General features: G+C 52.9%; 1 non-coding gene across 1 annotated transcript; it reads right to left on the reverse strand.

The window, feature by feature from the left end:
• Window positions 1-569: 569 nt before the first annotated feature.
• LOC106866021 lies at window positions 570-2,632 on the reverse strand. The gene has a single exon (XR_002963095.1). It is a non-coding gene; the product is annotated as an uncharacterized LOC106866021 (transcript).
• Window positions 2,633-2,906: the final 274 nt, after the last annotated feature.

Genomic DNA, 2,906 nt, shown 5'->3' on the forward strand with positions numbered 1-2,906 from the left:
AAACATATGATGTTGCTTAGTGTCACGGTTCTCAGCCAAATAACCGTTTATTATAGGGCGCACCTGGTTTTACTGCTAGCTACAGGGTCGATCAAAAAGCGGAGCACCGTACATGAACATGGGCTCTTCTTTTCCACCTTTCTCAATTTGCAGGAGAAAAGAGTAAAGATGCAATTTCAATCTACACTAGTCAAATGCTCGTGGGTTGCTAGGAATAACAAACATGTGTTCCAAAGCTACGATCAATGATGTACCGAACCAAACAATCACAAGAAGACAACAACACTGAGATCAGTTAATAAGATTCGGCGAACTTGTCTATTCCCGGAGACGGATTAGGAGTATAAGCTATTTATTCTACATCCCAAACCTAATATTGCAGCAGTGTACACATGACTGAATCATCAAAGTGGAGGATAAATAGCTTGCTTCAGGCTAGTTGCCATACTTCAGGTAGTTAATTCATACCTTTTGAGGATACGATTTCACCTGAAGTACAAAAATGTGACATCCTATTTGTACAAAATAATAATTAAAGGGGGGGGCAATTTACATGTTAGGAAGGAACATCTTGAAATTTCTTTCTATTCTGAATTCAGGACAGCATGAAGTTTTTTATGAAGAGAAGAGGAGTTGTACATACAAAATTTGGTACGCTGACCCGTGAAATACTGTTCTATAGTCATCAGAATCATTCGAGGGACCTTTATTTTGTGATTGAATTATTTGCATCAAAATTAAACTTTATTGTTGGCGACAATGTCCATCAACATGCAGCAATAATCCTTCCTCATCTCCACGGGCAGCGCCAGCAGAGTCCGCTGCCTGCGGCGATCATGGCCGCAAGCAATCACGCCGTAAGCTCTCATCCTCTCTTCATGATCCAGCCCGGGGATCTCCCGAATCGCCGCCAGGATCTCCTCGTTATCGGGAGGAGCTGAATCGTCCACGCAGCTTGTGCTCGCCGGCGCCGGCGCCCCGATGTCATCTTCTGTACGCCGGCGATTCGCTGCAGCCGGAGGAGAAGGGTTGAAGTAGCTGGAGACCTCGCTGGGAAGGAAATCTTTGCCGTTGTAGTTCTCGCCCGAGGAGGAGCAGAGCACGGCCGCTCCGGCTAGCGACTTGGTCCTCGTGTCGACGGCGACCGCCCACGTCGTCGTCTTGTCGCCGTCGCGGGCATGGACGTGGCGGAGCTCGGACACGAGAAAGACGACGACGTCGGGGTCGTCGGCGCTGAGGACAGGGAATTCCATGCGCAGGCGCGGAATGCCGAGGCGGCGGTAAGCGTGGAGCGTCCAGAGCTCGCCGCAGTCCACCACGGCGTCCTTCTCCCAATAATGATACCCCGCCACCGCATCCGGCGGTCTCAGGGTCCAGGCGGTGATGGTGAAGGCGTGCTTGGAGAGCGCGCACTGGGTGGCGCCGGGGCCGCCGCAGCAGCAGCGGGGTGCGACGTGGACGAACTTCACCGCGCCGGCGGTGGCGCAACAAAGGCTCCGGGACGACGACTCGGGAGGACTATCATCCCAGTCCTCGCGCCGGCGGAGGATGGGGTCCACCGGCAGCGGCACGAACCTGAGCTCGTCCGATCTAGACGTGACGTCGGAGAAGAGGACGCCGACGCGCAGGTCGACCCAGTAGAGGAACCGGCCGGCGACGGGCACCACCCTGTCGGTCCGCCATTGCCCGGCAGAAGCGCAAGCGGGAAGCTGGTCTCCTTTCCCGAGCGAGAGGCGCTCGGTCCGCCACTCCCACTCGCCCGAGGAGCGGAGCACGCACATCTCGGCTTCCCGCGACGTCTTGGAGGAGAACTCCAGGCTCGCCGCCACCACCAGCTCCTCCCTCTCGCCGCGGAGGATGCCGGTGGTTTTCCAGCACATGGTCCGCAGCTCCTTCCACTGCATCCTCGCGCGCGAAGATATCCTGGACGTAGTAGCAAGGCGGGAGAAGCGACAGCGACGGCGCGGTAGACGAAGTAGTCGCTGCCGACCCGGTGCGCACTCCGCCCCGTCGTGGATGTGATCGTGATCACGCTGATGAGGACGGAGTCGCCGTGCGCCGCGACGACGTTGGCGCGGTAGGTCTCCAGGAGCACGTCCGCGGGGCTGTCGACGTGGAGTTCCAGGCGCGACACCGCCGGCGGCGCGGCGAGGAGTAAGGAGATGCGGACGGAGTAGCCGGCGGAGGTGTACGCGTGCGCCGCCGTCTTGGCGTCGGCGGGGTACTGGACCGCGTCGAAGGGACGAGTCTGCTCGTCGTCGAATAAGACCCAGCGAGAGTAGTTGCCGGCGGCCGCCGCGGAGGTTTCCATGTGGTACGTGGCGTGGGATCGATCGATTGCAGATCGCGACATTTGGGGATGAGTAGATTTGTTCAAGGTCAGGGGATGAGTGGGTTTGTTAAGGTCACTGAATTAAATCAATCAATAGAGGACGATGGCGAGATAATTAAGATATTTATAATACTCCATGGGTTCCAAAATAACTGACGTGAATTTGCGTCGGGTACAATATTTTTGATCCTAACGAAGTTACCGGTCAGAAGAAAAAAATCTCCGATTCTAATTAAGTCGCCTCAATATGTATACAATTCCTTGGAAAAATGTTTGTTTTTTGTGCTCTGCGAACAAAAATAACAAAATAGTTTGCACAAAACAAATTGCCTAAATGTTTTCTGGGAATCAAATTCATAAACGTGTGTTGGAGTAATTTGTTTTGTACCTCAATTATTTTTTAATTTTACACATTCAAAGTTAATTCTATAATTTTACAAAAATTACAAAGGATACCTTTCTCATTCTAAGTGCTTCTGGGCATTTGTTTTGCTCGCATAGATATTTACCACGACGATACAAACATTAGACAAGGTTATATTTCAGCTTGTTCAGGCGCCGTAGTGGTCGTCTA

Source organism: Brachypodium distachyon, chromosome 2 (genome assembly GCF_000005505.3).
Source record: "Brachypodium distachyon strain Bd21 chromosome 2, Brachypodium_distachyon_v3.0, whole genome shotgun sequence".
NCBI classification, from domain to species: domain Eukaryota; kingdom Viridiplantae; phylum Streptophyta; class Magnoliopsida; order Poales; family Poaceae; genus Brachypodium; species Brachypodium distachyon.